This window comes from Miniopterus schreibersii, assembly GCF_964146895.1.
Source record: "Miniopterus schreibersii genome assembly, chromosome: 1".
NCBI lineage: Eukaryota > Metazoa > Chordata > Mammalia > Chiroptera > Miniopteridae > Miniopterus > Miniopterus schreibersii.
Window position 1 is genome coordinate 33,996,509 of NC_138101.1, and position 19,904 is coordinate 34,016,412.

At 34.6% G+C, this 19,904-nt stretch overlaps 1 protein-coding gene across 11 annotated transcripts in view; it reads left to right on the forward strand.

Moving 5' to 3' along the window:
- Positions 1-19,904, forward strand: part of ADGRL3 (adhesion G protein-coupled receptor L3) — a 698,136-nt gene that overhangs the window by 146,059 nt on the left and 532,173 nt on the right. For all 11 annotated transcript variants that reach the window (XM_081145463.1, XM_081145466.1, XM_081145468.1 and 8 more), the window contains exon 2: positions 15,618-15,686. The gene's annotated coding sequence lies outside the window, so the exon portion shown is untranslated. The remainder of the gene's footprint in view (positions 1-15,617; positions 15,687-19,904) is intronic.

Below are 19,904 nucleotides of genomic sequence, written 5' to 3' on the forward strand. Positions count from 1 at the left end.
CCCCAGGGCCTCTGCCTGGGATGCTCTTGCTATAGGTACCCACATAGCTTGCTACCTCTGTTCCTTCAGGTTCTTACTCAAACGTCACCTTCTCAGTGAAAGATTCTTTTGTCATAATCTCTAAAAATTTAAAATCCATACTTTTGTTATCATGCACATGGTGAAACATACTGTGTATTTGAAACTCAATAAATTTCTTGAATTAATTACATATTTACTGAATGCATTTTAGATTACTTAGTACATATTTAGTGCACAACTTATACTATCATGTTAATGTTTTAATTACTATCCATAGTGTTATATATAGTACTATAGACTTTATCTGCAGTATGTTTCACATCTTGATGACGTTTTTATGAGAGAAGTATCCCCCAAATTTCCTACCCGGTACTCTCCTATTGGTGGAGAGAGGCTTAGAACTGAGAGTATTTTTTTTTCTTTCATTCAGCAAAATGTATGAGATGTAGGACCGCACAGAGATCCCTGAGAGGGTTGTCATAAGGAAATAGTCTTGGCTTCAGGTAGACTTGGGAGCTAGACAGTTCCATGTTATGACTTTAAAGATTATAACTATTTCTAAGATAACTTTGAATACAGTTTTATAATAACCCAATGTAAAAAAAGCTGTTTATTAGAGATAAGACTCTATAAATTCAACTCTAAGAGGAATTTGGATTTTAGATGCATAAGAATGGCTGCTGTATGCAACATATTTCAGTGGGACTTTTCTACTTGACAGTAACGTAGCGAAGGCTAAAATTCTTCAGACATTTTGAGCATCTTTTTGCTGCACAATAAATACTAGAGATACAACTTTAAAAAAACATCCTCATCAAAGGATATGTTTTTCACTGACTCGAGAGAGAGAGGAAGGTGGGAGGAGAGAGAGAGAGAGAGAGAGGAACATCGATTGGTTGCCGCCCGTATGAAACCTGATGTGATGGAAACTGTAACCTGGGTGTAGGCCCTGACTGGGAACTGCACCTGCCACCCATCTGTGCTCACAGGACAACGCTCTAACCAGCTGAGTCACATAAGCCAGGGTGAGATACGTTTTTGAGTATGTATATGATTACTTTCAAATAGCTCTTCCTTGAAGGATGAAAATGCCATATGATAGTAACAATACTAACAGCAGCTAAGTTTTGTGTGTGTGTTTGTTTGTTTTTGGTGAGCATGTGCCTGCATTCTCACATTTAGTTCTGCATGCAATATTCCAAGAGAGACACCCTTTTTATTTTCATATTACCAGTGAAGAAACTGAGGCTAGGAGGTACTGCAACCAACCAAAGGCCATGGATCTAATAAGGAGGAGACCCAGCTATGAGCCCAGTGCTCCTAACCCGTTGTGTTCTTTCTCATGGGGAATAGAATGCTGTGTGCTGAGCTTGATATGGGAGTGCAGCTGCTTGGTTTGAGCGCTTTACCAGCCCTGGGACTTCCTATGACTTTTTAAAATGTCCCTGGCTTTCATTTCTCATATTCATAAAGTGGGATAATTATATTACCTGTGTCATTTGTGAGCTGATTCATATATGGAAACAGTGCCTGGCATATGGGAATATTCAGTAAGGATCAGAGAAGAGTAGCTACATGTTATGAGAAGAGAGAGGGAAGCTTTGCTTTGACTGATTGCATGATTGCCAAAAGCTTTATTGAAATATCTGCTTTTGATTTTAACCTTGAAGTATAAATAGCATTAAACCAGCTAAAGAAAGTAGAAAGCAAAATGAAGTGGTTAAGAACATGGGATATGGGGTTAAATGGGCTTGATTTGTTGTCCGGGCCCTGCCAATTACTAATAAATGTCTAGGTCTCCATCGCTACATCTTAAAACCAGGACAGAAATGAGAGCTACTCTCATAATATGGTAAAGAGTAGATGAGTCACTGTATGCAAAGGGGCTTAGAACAGGGCCTAGCACATAGTAATGTTAGTTATTTTTACCGTGAATTTACCTGTATTTTAGGACAGATACTCTGGAAGCAGTAAACCATATGAGTTGGCAGAAAGAGAATAGGAAATATAGAAAACTATGATAGACTTTTGTAAATTAAAGTTAGCAAAAAAAAAAAAAAAAAAGATATAACATTACTGTTAGGTGGGCCAGGTACAGAAACCCAGGTACAGAGACTAGGGTACAGAAACAGGAAGCCCTGGATGTCTAGCAAGGGATGAAACTGGGAAAGCAAGAACCTTATCCCCAGGGTAATCTGTCTTCCCCTAGCATATCGCTAGTCATGCGCTTTAGACCCCTGAGCTTTCCTCCCCAAAGATAACATCTAGGCCCCAGTTGTATTTCAGCTCCAGGCCCAGATAAGCAGTGAAACCAGACAAGTGGCACCTTGGCTGCCTCAGGAGCAGCTACAATGACTAATGACCCCCTGTCCTGGCACCTACCCGTCAGTGGAGACCATGACCCTGCAAGAGCACAGCTGGGAAGCTGATGAATATTCTAGGGACACTCCTCTGAGAACTCCCCTCAGTTTTCCTCCTGCAAGAAAGAGATAAATAAGCTCAGGACAAAGGGCCCAGCATATGCTCCCCCCAGGAGAACACACCGGTGCCATCTCCATCCCTCCGAGAATTGCAAGCAAGGGAGCAATGGGCAGTGGCAGCTCATCCAGGGCTTGCCCCCTGAACCTGTCTCCAGGGCCCCCTTCTCACTCTCTGACTTCTCTGTGAGCCGGAGCAGCCCAGCCCAGGCTCTCCTGTTGCTTCTTCTAGGCTCTGTCTTGTTTTGCCATCCCATATTTAGTTTTCTGCCATCATGAACCCAATACTGTTTGACTCAGCCCTTCCCCTTGGATAATACCACCGACCGTTAATCTTTCAGTTCCTAAGAATACCAGACAGTTCAGTGTTATTTTTAGAAATAAGCATGCATTTTCAAACATATATTCAATCATAAAATTTGAGAAAAATATCTAAAACAATTAAAGGAATTATTAAATGTATGTGAGCTGAAGTAGAGAGAAAGGATAGTTTCTTTTATGATACAAGTATATATTTGAAAATGCTATTTTTATTGTATATAAAAAAATATATATGTAAGAACATAGGATTATTTCCTGGACACTTCTGCAGTACTGTACTTGATGTTTATGGTTAATGTCTATTTTTCGAAGCTTTGCATAACCATTTACCAGTGAAATATCCTCCTCCTGTGTTTTAATTCCCAGCATAACCTATTGACACCATTGTCCCATGACCAGCCAGCCCTTAACTGCCTTTGCCCTGAATTTAAATCGTGTATTGTTGATACAACTGTCTAGCTTAACTAATTGGAAATATCTCCTTTAGAACTCTGTTGAATACCTGATACTAGAATGACAGCTTCTCTGTTTACACAGTTTGTTGATATGAGTAGCATTTGTCCTAAATAATACTCATTTTAGAGGAGATACTGTGATAATCATTGTGTAAGCCCAGTGACGCTCTTAGAGATGTCCTAGCTTCCTACTCCTCTGAAGAGAATTTTTTGTTTCAATTGCTGAAATGATTATTATATTTCTAAAATTGTTGTATTGCTGGAAAAATCTTGTAATTATTTTTTCTAAGGCTATAGAAGGAAGTTATTAGCACAAATTTAACTAATGAACTAACAAAATTAATTAATTAAATGATTAATATAAACTGGATCAGAAACAAAAACAAGTACATAATTCATTTAAATTGCCATGCTTCTTTTATCTAAATTTTATATGATTATAGTCTTATTTCAAAAGACTTGAAGATGTAAATTTCATTAAGTATTTTACGATGGGCGTCATACAAAATATCAGAAGCGATTATACAATGTTCTGTTTTTTGTTCATTAATAAAGGGTACACCAATATCTCTACTTCGTCAGAGGTCCTGAGACAAAGACCTCAGTTTAAAAAAATCAACTGAATTGAAGCTAGTTATATTTAGCTATTTATGACTTTTTTAACATTTGAAAAAATTTTGCTTTTTTTTACTCTGCCAGATATTTTCCTGGTAGTGATACTCACTCATCCCTAGAAATGGTTGTAAGCATATAAATTATGACACCCAAAATAATATGCCTTTTATTTTTGTCATTTTTGAATATTGTAGATATATTTTGTCTTGTGACTCTGTCATTTAGTAACTCTCTCGTGTTCAGAATGTTTTACATTCTCTATGCTGCAGAACCACTATCTTTTGATGGTGATAATGTTACTTACTTTATAAGTTATGATTTTTAAAAGCATGAATATATAACAAAGTGTAACATTTATGGCTTAAAATTCTGTGCCTATTATGTGCTAGAGACAGTTCTATGTTTCTCACTTGGGCTACTTCTTGTAATCTTTCAATGACATTTCAAGATAGCTCAGAGTTCCGATTTTGTAGATAAGCAAGTTGAAGCAAAACCATTTACTTCATTTAAGTTCATGCAGCTAGTGTCAGAGTTAGAATTTGTAAATAAGTAGCCTGGCTCCAGGACCAGGCTTTATGGATTATTTACTATTATTGCATATATATTTCATAATTTATATGTATAATTAGTGATAAATAACTGAGGGAGTGGTCAAAGCACTCAATAAATAGTAGATCCTGTCTTCTAGGGGTTTATCATGTAGTGGATGATTACAAGACATGTGAAATATTGACTGTATAAAGCAACATTATGTTTGCCTGGCACAAAAACCTATTGGGCATCTCCAGTGCTTTCAGTTTTTGTTGTTTTTTCCTTGAAAATAAACAATGAAGCTTATATTTTTTGAATATTTATTTACACAACTGTTTCCTCCACAAGCTTCTTAGAAAGCAGGGATCTCGTGTTATTTTTGTATCACACATACAATAGTGCAGTGTCTAGATCCCAGCAGGTTTTGAATAAATGTTGTAGAATGAATGAACAAATAAATAGAGCCATTAACATAAATGAGGAATCGGAGGAGAACATTCAAGATGTGGGACACCATAAGTACGCAGGTTGGAGTTAGAGATGAGTACAGGGCATTTGAGAGATCACCAAAATTCAATAAGAGTAATAGTTACTGTAATGTGTGGTTTGCGGTGTTCTTTTCAACAGTAACCATATCTAAATATCATCACCAGATTTTGAACAGCTATGTTGCGCATGATATTGTAATAGATGTAATAAAGAAAAATTCTGCTCTGATGTTGTTAAAACTGTTGTAGCAATTATGACAAACATTACGTTAGCCTTAGATTGAATTTCTAAAGGGAACATTAAACAGTAGGATATTCTCTAAATGACCCCCACAAAAAATGCTTATCTGGTAAAGGGAATGGAAGATGCGATGGGTATTGTAGACTAATATCATTATGCCCAAGCCATAAACAATGGTAATGGCATTATTAGTATCATGCCGAGGCTTCTGCCGAGGCATCGCCCTAACCAGAGTTGTTTGCGCTAAACAGTCAAATGAAATAAAAGGGAAACTGTTACTATTGAGTTTACTTGACTTTGGATATCACAACATCGAAACAAAATCAAAAGGTTTAAGACAATCTGCCACTCACAAGTTTAACAGACTTCTTGAAAATGTAAAATGTATATATTTTTTAGCTCTACAGAGACTGCTGAAGGGACCAGTATTTTGGGAAAGGCATAGAGGAGACTCTCAGCAAACACAGACTGCTTGATGTTCAAGATCAGTAGAGCTTAACTATCTGGACAAGAGTGACATCACCCACGTTGGAGGCAAGGGGAGCGTCTCCCTGCTGTAGGCTGTCTGGTGGTTCAGGTGGAGTTCGCAGTGGTGCCCTCGCATGTCAGGAACTCTCAGCTTTAGGATCAGCAGAAGTTTGGAGGGGATGTTTTATGGCAGCGAATTTGAGGTTGCTTCTCCTGCAAAACTAAAGGCAATTCTTGGAAGTCCTCAAGCTCTGCAGCACCATAGTTTCCTGCCTAAAGTGCGTAGAATTTGTAGAACACCAGTTATATCCTTAGACGCTGCAAATATTAACCGAGTAACCAGTTTCCTTATCTCTTCTTTCTCTCTTATTCTCTCTCAAATAACTGGAAAAAAGGAGTGTTTCTATTTTGTGTAGTTAGAATTCTGTAGACTGCCTGCAAGGTTTTCAACATACTGATGAATGCATATTAATGAGAATAATGATGAAAGAGGAAAGATGATATTTATAGGGCTTAGAAAAGCTATTATCTTAATTCTGTTGTGAAGCTCATTCACTTTCTCAACAAATTGGACGACTTAATAGATAACGGATTTGAATTAAGGCTTACAATTTACAGTTTGATGATATGCTAGCTACTTTTCCTGAAAATAGGGCAGCTGTTTTAGGGGAAAAATAAAGACCTTTTTTTTTTTTTTTTAAGAAATAATGGTGCTTAGTTACTTTATTTTAAAACAACTCTTCTTCCAATATGTCACTAAAGATGCTGCAAAGGTTCTAGATTTCTATAAGGCCACACTTTCATGGGACATTTAAGAGGCAATCATTCGGCCTCTTTACCGTCAGCCACAGAAACGTCAATGTCTTTTGACACATTGTAAATGCACAAGTGGAATGCAGCCTGGCACTGAGTTTTCCTGGTGCATCTGCGTCACTTTTCCCAGGGAAAATAACAGGATGTCGCCTTGTAATTTTTTACTACTGTATCATAAAATATAGCCATAATAAATAGCATCTAAGCAAATCAAGCAGATTTGGACTGAATCCATTTAGCCTTCACCACTTGGTAGACTCAGGCTTTTAAGTAGTTGTGTATCCTAAATTGGCTTAATTTGATCAAGTTGCATTTGACTCAGCCTGCGGTGAAGCAGAGAAAGATTTTATTTTTATTAGCTATTTTATATTTAGGGCATATTTTTAGTGCATATACCTTCATATTCCATTGTGCTATTAACACAGTTTGTCCAGATTATAATCTAAATTGTGTTTTAATTAAATTAGCTTACCTCGTAAGCTATTATTGCTGTAGTTTAGTGTTACTATTGTAATTCTTATCCCCAGTGCTGTAAATTAGCTTCAGATGATGAGTACTGCACATTGTTAAGAATTTTCACAGTTGGCTGTGAGGGTCCTGGGAGCAGGGGGAATGTTTAATTCAGTTTTGTAGCTCTGTTACCTAGCCCAGCTTCCGTTTTCCTGTGGCCTTTTTTTTTTTTTTTTTTATTGGACTGTTTATTTTTTTTCTTACTTGAAATCTAAATATATAAATAGGTTTGCTTTTAAAATATATTTTAAAATTTTATTCATTTTAATAGAATGAAGGTTAAAGTTACAAGTTAAAATATAGAATTTAAAAGCTTTTGCCTATTAATAGTAATTCTGCCAAGCATTAGAAGAAAAACATTGATTTTGGGGGTGAAAAATATGATTTAAGCCAAGGTTGTCAAACTTCTTCTCTGCTGCTGCTCTCCCAGAATTACTTCGTCCGTCTTTGATCTTCATTTTTTACTGTAATAACATAGCATGCTGTTCTTACAGGTATATACGTACTAATCATTCAAGAAAAGAGAAATGTATCGCTATGTTTTCTAAAAGCAGGTCTTTTGATTTTAAATACTGCCTTGAAAGGATAGGACATGTAAAACCTTTCACCTAGAGTTACAGGTCAGGGGACATTTGCATATTTTATCCCATACGAATTTCAGAATTTAACTTTCCTTGTTAATGGAAAAAGTAAACAAAATGATTTTCTTATTTTAACTACAAGTATTTCCTCTATATCTCCTGAATGCATACTGTAAAATTAATTGGTTTATTCAACAACAGTGTAAATTAATTCTGTACCAACTAAATTTTAAAAACTCAGTATTTTAATATAGGTAAGTAATTTCCCTTGTGTTATGGTATTTCACTTGTTATTCTGAAAAATACTATTTCAGTTTGATAGGCCTTACTTAAGAGTTGTGTTGATAGCTTTTAGGCAACATTCATTATTTTTAAAAGGTCTTAGAATACATAGGCTTCCCCCTGCCAAAGAAACCAATTAATTAAGGGAAAAAATCTAGCGAACATTGTTTTGAGAGAGTGATAAGTATTTCCCCTTCACGGTTATATGATATGAAAATAACTTAAAATGATATATACGTGATATATAGAAATAGCACAGATGTACTTAAAATAATGTCCACAGAAGTGATTGGTAAAATGCACACATATACACCTATCTTTTACACTTCATCAAGGCTAACTCTTAATTGTCTATAATACCAGTTTAATTTGAGCTTATAGGTTTGTAGTTAGTCTCAATTGTACCTGAGTCAAACTTCAGTTATATAGAATCTTGTTTGGGTAGGGGTTCCCTCACATAGAGAAAGATTTCTAGAAAATTGAGACACACATCCACACTCTCACAGTGGCAACACCCCAGGTGTTTGGCATTTTGAATAAAACTGTTCCCAGAGCTCTTTCGAGGTAGGTTTCTGTTTTCCTCAGAACTTTAGGTATCTGAGGCAGTTGTTACCTGTCGCTATGCTTTCTCTGCATCTCCTGAACTCTGTTTGTTAGAACTCCATAGGAAAGTATGACTAAGTCTGGATTGAGGGCCTCTCCTTGAGTCAAGTTCATTGAGTTTTAGTACAGTGTTACTTTAAAAAACACCGTATTTCCAGATTTGGGACTGTATGTTAGATGGATCTGATTTCTGGATGCTGGAATCTCAGATAAGGGACTTAGTACTGTGGAGTATAAAACACACCATTTAAAAGATCTTGGTACTAAAGATTTTCTGCTTAAAATCACCTACCAATTGAGAAATAAAGCTTCATCCGATGAACTACAGGCAAACTAAGAATGGGACAGAAAAAAGGGGAGAAAGCAGAGTAGCAGTGCAATGAAAGTCTGATATTTGATATGTAAGCTAATCCCGTTTACTGCTCTAGCCAGATTTCTTTTTCACTGTGTAGAAGCTTTTATTTTCTTCTTTCTGCTTTTTGATCCCACTGTCGCCTGCACAGTTGGAACATCCCCAAAAGACTTTGCAGAGGTCACTCCTCAGAAGCTTTTTAAACTTTAGTTAGAATACATTTACTGGTTTTTAAATTTTTTTTTAATGACCAAAGAATGAGGATTTTTTGGAAAAAGCTCATCTGAGATCCAGTGTCCGACTTGGCAATCTGAACTCATTTCTACCGTGGAGAACACTTCACTAGACACCAGGTTTTCATCATCAGTACAACTTAGTTAGGATTCTGGTCTACTGGGTTTTCCTTGGGGTTGATATCACCTGACAATCCAGCCTCTTAGACATGAGAGATAAAAAATCACTTTTCTAGGACTGCAAGTCAGAAACTACCTAAGTATATAAAAATTCAGTAACTCCTTTTTTTAAAAAAAAAAAAAAATGTTTTTATTGATTTCAGAGAGAAGGAGGGAGAGGGAGAGAGAGAGAAACATCCATGATGAGAGAGTCGTTGATCAGCTGCCTCCTGTACGCCCCCTACTGGGGATTGAGCCCGAACCCAGGCATGTGCCCTGACCGGGAATCGAACCTCGATCTCTTGGTTCATAGGTTGATGCTCAACCACTGAGTCATGCCAGCCGGGCCAGGGGCCAGTAACTCTTTTTTAAAAAACTTCAATCATGAGTCTGTGAATAATATGTGGTAGTATGTATTGGCACAATAACTTAATTTTAGGCTATTTTCACTACATTTGATCATTTGAGATTAAGTTGTTTTATTTGTCTAAATTAGCCATGAAGGGAAAGTACGTATTTGTGAACAAAAAACCTGATAATTAAGGATAGGGCAATGTTTAAAGGAAAAGGCCTTTTGATTCTTCAGCATTCCTGCTTCAATGCATTTTTTAAGATGCATTTTTATTTATTTAAACATTAAATAAAACATCACAAGATTTCCTACATTCATAATTCTGAGATAATTCTCATGAGTCAGAAAGTGCACTGTCTAAGGTGTTCTGGTTGATACTGTTGATTAGCACCTATGTTTCATGTTATACTGTGGTGTCAAAGGGAAGGAGATATGGAGCAATGTTTAAAATTGAAGGGTAGTTTTTATGCATTATATTTCAAAATTATTTAGAGATCATTTAAATAGCAAATATCTCCAATACATTCAAATTGAATTAATTCTTATGCAATCTTTCAAGAACAAATCTATTATAAAGAACAAAGTAACTATTTTTTCTTTGTATGTCCACCTTAAACAAAAGCATGTATGAGTTTTACGATGCATATTCAAACAGGCAATAACAATCAGTTTCACTTAGTTGAGGTATAATTTGAAAATTCCATATAATTTGTGAATTGTAGTTTCATATTTTAACAGGAATTTTGAGACCACATTTTTTTCCATCAACTTCTCTGTATTTTGAAAAATATTTACTGTTAAAAATTCACTGTATTGCTACTGAAACTGAAACAGATGAATGTTGATCTGTATAATCCTCTTAATGAAACTCCTCAAATACTAAAATATTGTTACATTTTCATTACTTATAAAGACAGCTGTCCAAATCATTTTGAACTTCTGTCATAGAACATACAAATGTATGTATTTTTTAACAATTATTATTTTATAATATTAGAAATAAGGTAGATTTCAGAGTATCCTGCCAGAAAATGATTATTTAAAAGTATAGAGAGTAGATACATTTTATTATAAGTGAAAGAAACTCAATATTTCCTATTATTATGTTTGGAAGCCATGACTAATATGCAAATATATTATGTATAATTATAGTGATAACAGCGATTTTTTGAGGAGGAAAAAAGATTAAATTGAATATTGCTTTTTACATTGATAACTTGAAAGTTATTTTTCAAGCAGAGTCAAAAATAACATAACCAAAAGTAGGTTTACAGTTGTGAGTATGCGAAACAGTGAGTTTATATTTGTTTTATTATTCATTAATTATTGTATTATTTTCCATACAAACAATTATAAGCCTACTTTTGCACCACCCTGTACATTGCTGAGGAAATGATTTTCCTGGAAGCCAGCTAAGTCTTCTTGGGGTTAGAGCAGTGGGCTGTTTAAACCCTCCGGCCCAGCCGTTAAACCCATCTTGCTCACACAGAATCTCCACTATGCAACGAGTCCTTTTCTAGGTATTGGTTCTGGCCATTAATAGTCACCTCTGTTGTATATTTTACCATCTTTTCCCCCATCATAAGTAGCATCTCATTTTTCTGTGTAGGGCAGAATGCTCTAACTCCTTCTGATGGCAAATGATTCACAGCAGGTCACATTTCCTCCCTCATTATGTCATAGGGCAATAGCTGCGCAGATCCTTACCTAGGAATAAGCTACAGCATCTGTGAATCTGTCCTAGCCCAGACTCAAAGAAAGAGGTGTTTCTGTGTATGAGAGCTTTGGGTAGTTTTGGATACTTGGAAGAGAAGAATATCCTTGCCTTTTAGTATCTTTATCAAGATGGAAAGAATACAGCAGAAGCAGACCTATGGAAGAACTAACCAGTCAAGTACAGTGTCTTAGCCAAATACCTGCTGGGATGAGAGTTTTCATGTTGTATATATCATGGACTTCTGATTAGTCAAGGCCTTACTACTTCTATGGAGGCAAAAATATCTCTGTGTAACTGAATTGTAAACTAAAGGAAATAAGTAAAAGGCCTTGTCTTTGGTTTTGGTTTTAATTAATAAGTGCTTTTCTCTATGAGGGTAAGAACTTTATATATATTTCTCCAGTCCTCAATATCACACAGTGGCTGGGTATATAGTGGACACTAATTAAGGGTTCTTTCCTTCTCTTCATTTTCTCTGTCCCTCCCCTCCCCTCTCCTCCGCTCCCCTCCCCTCCCCTCCTCTCCCCTGTATTCAGGCTGGAAAACCAATTGTTAACATGATAAATTTCTTCTCTTATCTGTATTAGTTATAACATTTTGATTTTCATCTATACCAAAGGTAAAAAGTTCAGCCATTTTTAAGTAAAATGTTGGGTACTATATTGATTAAGGTTTGAGGATTATTATCTATAATTCTCTTCCCCTAATAATAAACTATGAGTTTTTCGTGTACTGTATATTATTTATGCCCTTTATAGATCTGTTGACTATTCCAAATAATGATATCTTTTCAGTGGGAGGAAGTTATGAATAATGTATTCTAATTGTTATATTAAATATGAAGATGCTAAAGGCTAGAAAAGGCAGGATTTTCATAATGTAAATGATTAGCAGGAGTGTTTTCATTTTCCTTTATTATTCCTATCCTTTTGTTTACTTTGCTATTCTTTTTTTTTTTTTTTTTTTACTCGCTTAAAGTGATGGCTTTGGTTACAGATTTGAGCACTTTCTTGTTTTCTAATATGGGCATTTTAAAGCTATAAATTTGCCTTTAAGCACTGCTTTAGTTGCATTCCACAAAGCTTGATATGTTGTTCTTTAGTTTTGATTGAGTTCAAAATATTTTCTAATTTCTCTTGTGACTTCTTTATACATGGGATATTTAGCAGTGTTTATTTAAATTTCCATATATTTAGGGATTTCCAAAAGTTATTATTTTTTATTTTAAATTTAATTACATATATTTTAGACAACTCATTTTGTTTAATTTCATTTCTTTTAAATTTATCAAGATTTGTTATTATATCTTAATAGCAAAACATTGATTTGCTTTATGACCTAAATGTCTAGCAGGGAGTGGGAGGGAAAGATGGGAGGGAGAATTCTCAGGAAGAAATTTACAGGATCTCTCAGGAAGAAATTCTACCACTGTTATTACCAAAAGTAGAGTAGTTTTTCTAGAATAAACACTTCTTAATTTATTGCATGACTAGTCAGTTTCCATGTCCTGAAACTGTAGGTTTTGGCAATTTTGTCCAGTTTTGTCATTGATTTAAAAGTGCTGCCCCAAGGCATTCTCCTTTTTATAATGGCTTACTTGTAAAACTTCACACATGGAAAATGTGGTGTATTTAGGACTGAACTGTGCACTCCCCATTTAAAATGCACCAGGAGTTTAGAGATTTGATTGTGTTCAGAGTATTGAGGCTACTTTCATGGGAGAATGAGACCTTATGTTGTGTTATTATGGTATTTGGTATATAAGTGTAGACAAGTGCAGAGTGCATTCTTGGCACGGGATTGCATTAACAAGCCACTGTGTCCATTATAACCTGTTTGAGGACACAATCAGCAGCCCAAGCTGGCTGATGTGGACATTCTTTTTGGTGCAGTAGTGTCCAAAAAAATGTTTCCATCAGAAGAGAACATTCATCCTGTAGTGGGTCTTGAAAACAAGACTCTGTGGATAGCAATAGGGTGCTTTTGTGGGTTACTGAGCAAAAAACCATTATGAGAAAAATGAGGTCTCAGATTACCCTGCAGACATTTACCAGAATAGATTTGAGAGGGGCTAGGTTGATGTGATAAGAATACCATTGCAATATGCTAGGTATGGGGGCCTGTGGTGAAAACATGGGGTGGCAGGAGGCCAAATGAAGATAAAAATACCTTGGAATCTCCTCTTGGCACTATCAGATGATAACCATGGTAATCTTTGAAAGTCACAGCTTTCTAATCTGTAAAATAGAAAATATTTCTTCTCTGCCCGCTTCACATGGCTGTAAGGATTATGGTATTGAAAATGAGATGAATTACAAATCTGAACACTCTCAGAGATAATGTTGTAGTACATGATGATGGCTGTCAATAAAGAATGAAAGTAGATGCTATTTGAAGATAACCGATAGACTAAATAGATAGACTGGGAAAAAATAGTTGGAAAAATGATTTGAATGGAATGAGTAAAAAGATTCATTTAATTTTTTTAAAATCTCCATCTTTACACATCTTTAAAGAAATATCACTGTAATCTTACACTAAAAACCATCTATTAAGTGACAACCAAATAATCTTTTAAAAGTATATTTGTACATGTCACTTCTGCATTTTTTTAATGAAATTTTACTGAATAGTTCAGTAGGAGATGTCACATAATTTTGTGATTAATGTCATACATAGACAATAAAATATCTTTTTATCTCAATTTCAGACTAATTTTTACTGGATTTTTTGGAATCTCATACCAGAATATGAAGGTGCATTTTTAGTAATATTCAATAGTGTTATGATATTCTGATGCTTATTTTTTGAAAAATTCTTTTAAGGAAGCTTATTTTTTGCTTTACTTATAAATATTCTCCTATCAAATATAGACAATAATAATCAGTATGCTGCTATTTGAGAATCTTGAGGGTATTCACTCCTGAACAGCTGCCTCCTGCACGCCCCCTACTGGGGATTGAGCCCACAACCCTGGCATGTGCCCTGACCAGGAAAGCAATGAGTGATTTTCCTTCCTTCCTCCCTTCCTTCCTCCCTTCCTTCCTCCCTTCCTTCCTCCCTCCCTCCCTCAATAATGAGAGTCATTGATTGGCTGCCTCCTGCATGCCCCCTGCTGGGGATTGATCCCGCAACCTGGGCATGTGTCCTGACCAGGAATGAAACTGTGATCCCCTGGATCCTAGGCCAAAGCTCAACTGCTGAGTCACACCTGACTGGGCACTAGTGACCTTTTGGTGCAGGGGACAATGTCCAACCAACTGAGCCACACCAGGGCCAGGGCAAATATAATACTTCTATTAGTGAATATTTTCCCTCTAATTTGTGTGTGTGTGTGTGTGTGTGTGTGTAGGTAATAATAGTGATTCTGTAAAGGATAACTTAATTATAATTTTATGCAAATCACTATGATCATATTGAATTTCTTATCCATTTGAGGTAAGACTTGAATGTATAATGAATTGTCATTGTTTTGGCACATATAAGGTTAATTAACCTCCTGCTAATAGCATAATACTAATAGCTAATAGCATAATACTACTAATACCATAACAAATACTAAGTATCATAACTAACGCAGCTGATGTTTGTACAAAGCATTTATAACTTGCTAGAAAGTTCAAAAATTGATGACTGGTTGCAAAAACATTAGAAAACATTGAAATTCCAAAGAAAATTCTTTGAAGGACATCAGAACTTTATTTGGTGAAATGTCTGACGTGTTGATTATTAGTTTAATAATGAAAGAAATATAAAAATATTGTGGCAGTTAAAAGAAAATGAAGACCACCCCTCTTATAAATCTACCTTTTAAGTAAACTCTTATGTATTTCTAATATGGATGAAATCTGAATTTGTTTAGATTATTACAATTACAGTCTCAGCATATGTATACATTACTATATGGAGAATTCGTATATATGTGTGTGTATGTATGATTAGGTAGTGAAATGTACTCAGGGGTTTTCCAGTTGTTGTTTCTTCCACAGCAGTCTGTCTAAGGCAAACGTGATTAGATGCATTCTAGGATCTTAGCTTGAAGAAGCTGTTACAAGAAACCAAAAAATTTATTGGAAATCTCGGAATATGTTTTAAAAATTCATGTGTTCTTTTAATTAGGAAAATATTTAAATTTCTTACATACCAAATTCATTACCTTTTCTCAGTGAGCATTATATAGTAAATTAGACTATGGAGGAAAATGTGTCGTAGGTAAATTGAATTTTGTTTTTAAACCATGATTTTTCTGCTATACCTTAAGCGTTGTGGGGAAAGCTACACTGGCAAACAATAAGAAATATAAAAATTTATTCAAATAGTTCTACAACTATGACCATAAAATAAGGTATTTTTTTCAGCAATAATTAAATGTCTGTTTTTTGATGTTTTTTTTTCCAGAAATGTTTAAATGTTCAGTAAATTGGAGGAAGAAAACATGGATATTTAACAACTGAAAACCACATTAAGGTAATTAGAAGATTATTGTTGCCAATCTATTCGATAGCAATTTCCAAGTGTATTTAACATATTTATATTCAAGTTAGTATATTCTTTTATGAGTATCATATTGAAAATTCATGATACTGTTTAATGAATTACTAAAATTAAATTTTATATGTTTTGGAAATCAAGTGACATTTCTTGTCAACAAATATGTAAATAATCTAGTTGGAAGTATTTTCTGCTGTGAGGAAGTATATTCCAGCTATATTAAATATAAATGAGCTACTAAAAGTAATAATCTTAATGGCTCTCTACCTCCTTGGAAAGGCAAATAGCTCTATTACCTTTTTAAAAGTCTAATATTGAATGTCTATTCATAGTTTTGTTTGTAACTGGTGCTTGTATACCAACACAGTCAACTAAAGTCATTTTTGTTTAATTATTTCTATTTGTTCTCAATTACATATCTATGACCGTAAATGGAATATTAGGAAATAAAGTATATTTATTTTATAGCACCAAGCTATTTAATATAAAGGAAATTATTTTTAGAAGTAATGTTTTTATTTATCACAAATATATTTATAGAGTTCAACATAAAAGACTTTGAAGAACGTAACCTTAGGCCAGCATTCATTTGTGCATTTTCTTCAAATCATTTGAAGACAAAGCAGGCCTATATGATAATCAATCAATAATAAAGTTGGAATTTCCTTTTTTTTTGACTTTACTGAAGTTAATTCCTATTGAGTGACTTTGTATTGTCTATAATATATTATATACAGCTTAAAATTAGAAATATCAACTTTATTATTTTTCTTAATATTAAAATAATTCATTCATTTTGAATTACTGATACATTCAGTATATATTATAAATTATTATCAATCTATTTTCAAAAGTTTTCTATTTTTCTTTTTACTTCAAGGGACTGAGTGGCTTAGACTGTAGAAATATTGCACTCGCCTTTGTAGAGACTAAATTTTCCAATCGTTATTCCTTCTTGTGATATTTCTACCTTAATTTCTTTGTCCACTGCCTTCTTGTCCACATTCATTCACTATGCAAACAACTAATAGTATTCCTATTTTCTGGAGTACATATGATTGAATGTACTTTATTTGTATTTATTAGCTTATTTATACATTAACATAAATTTTCAGTCATTGTTACTGACTTGAATATGAAATGGGCTTTTGGTACTTAGTAAAATACATACATTAAATCAACAAAAGCAGGTTGATTTAATAATTTTTAAAAATGAACCCAAGCAAGACTTAAATCTGATCTACTTGCTCTGAAGAAAATAAATGCTGGTGGGAAATGAAACTCTATGAAATAAATTATTTTATATATTTTTAAAATAGTCAATGACAAACTGGGAGGAGACAAAAAGTTGGGGTTGCACTTTAGGTGGAGGCTCTTAAAACTTTCTTGGAAGCTGTGAAATTCACTGAGAGGTTGTTAGGTTAGGGAAGGTGAGGTCGCGCATTCCAGGCCAATAGAGTAGCTTGGGGAAAGGCCTGAAGGAGCAAGGGATGGCCAGTGAAGAACTGCTCTTGGTAGGGTGGCTGAAGGCTTAGCCTCATGTGGGTGGACAATGTTAGGAGATGAGTCTGGAAAAGTAGGTTTGGAACAGTCATGAAATATCAGATTTGCCACAATAAAGCTTAATGCTCCATCTTAACCTCTGGAGTGCTTAATGATATGAGTAGAATGCTAGTGTTATGAGTAGAAACTTTTAGAGCTCTCCTGGTGTTTATTTTCATGAGGAAAATGAGAAAGAATTAAGACCTTATAACATATAATATAATGACTGCTATAGGCCGCCAAATATGAAGTTTCTGGAGGAATCATAGGGATTTTTAGTGTTGAATTGTGTTGAATCATTGACAGGTATTTGCCTCCTTGTTTTTGTGTTTTTTTTTAATTGAAATATAATTAATATACCATAAATTCACCCTTTTAAGGTATTATAATTCAGTGTTTTTTTGTATATTCACATAGTTATATGACTATCATCACTGTCTAATCAAAAACATTTTTTGTAAAAGAAAGCTTGTACCCAGGAGCCCTCCCTTCCCCCTGCCCTCCTCTGGCAACTGATATACTTTCTGCCCCTATGGATTTAAGACATAAATGGAATCATACAATGCATAGCCCTTTGTATCTGTTCTTTCACTTAACATAATATTTTCAAATTCCACCCTTGTTGTATGAAATAGTACTTAATTTTTTTTATATCTGAATAACATTCCATTATATGGATATATCACATTTTGCTTATCCATTCATTAGTTGATGTGCTTTGGGTTTTTTGGGTTTTTTTTTTTTTTTTTACATGTTTTGACCATTAGGAATAATGCTGCTATAAATATTTGTACACAAGTTTTTGTGTAGTTATATGTATTCATTTCTTTTGTATATATACCTGAGGTAGATTTGCTGGGTCATATGGTAACTATGTTTTACCTTTTGAGGAATTTCAAAACTATTTTACAAAGTGGCTGAACCATTTTACATTCCCAACAGAAATATGAGTGTTCCAGTTTCTCCATATCCTTGCCAAAAGTTACTATTGTCTGTCACTTTGATTATAGCTATCCAAATGGTTATCAAGTGGCATCTCATTGGATTTTGATGGTAATGTTTGTTTTTAAGAGTATTTTGGTGTGCTGATGTTGCATATTTGGATAAGTGCATTAATGGAGTTATTGTCAGTTTTTAACTAGACTAGTCCTCATATTTAGACAACTGATTTTATGAAGTGTTAAATAAGAATTACAAAATGAAGATTATTTTACATGCCCAAGTCTACAATTTTAAAAAAATGACAAAATTGACATTTTTCCTACTCCTATTACAGGATACTTTTCAGATTCTTTATATGACATAAACATTGATATCCTCAGATTCATTAATGAGCTAGCTATAAACTTTAAATTATCAAGAAGACCATAAAATAGGGCTTTGTCTCTTATAAGTGATTAAACTTGTTCTAAGAACATATTTTGTCTTGAGGTGTCAGTTAGTGATAGTATACAGCAGCAAAAATAGCAAGACTCTTAATAACATCTGAAACACAAATAAAATGCGTACCTCTCTGGCATTTTCAGCATGTTTAAAGTCATGTTTAATTGAATCATCTACAAGTTTCCATTGAAATTTACGATAAATGTTTGGAGGCCTTATTTGAGATTCCCTGCAGGGAAGATACAACATCATTGGGGAAACCCTAGTTGTCGCTGCTGTGGTAAACTTGGCTGAAGTCATGCAAGAACAATTATATGGCAACAAATAAAAATGTATTACTTTGTCAGCAAATACCATTGGAAGATGACATGAAGAGCATTGCTTTCATCAGAAAAAAATAAATGTTAGAACTAGTTTTGTAGTATGAGACATTCACTTTACATTTGGACAAAATATATGCATTTCCAGTATGTGTCAATTTATGATATTTGCTAGATTATTTTAAAAAAATCAGGTTTATTGGTGTACAATTTGTGTATAGTAAACTCTTTCTTATTAATGGACAATTGTGTTTTCATAAACACATCAGGTTATGCAAGTTACCACTAAAATCCAGATAAAAAACATATCCATCACTCCCAGAAGTTCTCTCATGCCCCTTTGTAGTCTAGTGAACGCCTCCCACCACTATTAGCCTTGAAAACTTCAAATTCTATTATAATAAGATATAAAAGGAAATCTGAGAGGAAGCAGAGTAAAGAGGTCAAGTTTTGATTAGGGGCGTGATTTATCCCCTGTGCTTCAACATCTTCATCTGCAATATGGGGTTCACAGAATTACCTACTACATAGCACCTGGGATTGAGTTTGGCATTTCTAAGCATTATGTGTTTCTATAATAATTTCTTGAACCTGGAAGGAAAGATGTACTGGAGAAATACTGTTCACAGTAAGTGACCTCTTGGAATGTACTTAACCACAGTGTCAAACTACTTTTCAAAATTATAAAGCCTGTTCAGAAGCATCACTCTCAAAGACTTGTGGTTAATGGTTCATTCTTCCAAATCCTTAGGCTTAAACCCTTGGAGTAGTAGTTGAAATATTTTTTCACACATATTGCACAAACATCTGTACTTTCTGCCTGACTACTTCTGAGTACCTCCTTGGCTAACCCCTTGGTCCATATGTCACAGCCCCTTCTTGCCTGGGGAATTGCAACCCTTTTGTGTGTTCTTCCCTTTGCTTGCACCACTGCTTCCGATGGACCTCA